A 224-nucleotide genomic window follows, 5' to 3' on the forward strand; every position below is an offset into this window, starting at 1 on the left:
CTAACACCACTGTTGTAAGGTCATATGAGCAATTTCTGAAAGCATGTTGAACAAAATGTTTTCCATATTTGAATTTGTTGAAGATCTTTTGATTTAAAAATTCTACAGTTTGGGTCCCCAAATGCCCTTTAGTGTGTGTGTGTGTGTGTGTGTGTGTGTGTCTGTTCATCCACTGGAGCCTCATCAATTTAGTAAGAATCACGATATTAAAAGTAATTGATTTT

Source organism: Nannospalax galili, unplaced genomic scaffold (genome assembly GCF_000622305.1).
Source record: "Nannospalax galili isolate Female #2095 unplaced genomic scaffold, S.galili_v1.0 scaffold339, whole genome shotgun sequence".
Classification (NCBI taxonomy): domain Eukaryota; kingdom Metazoa; phylum Chordata; class Mammalia; order Rodentia; family Spalacidae; genus Nannospalax; species Nannospalax galili.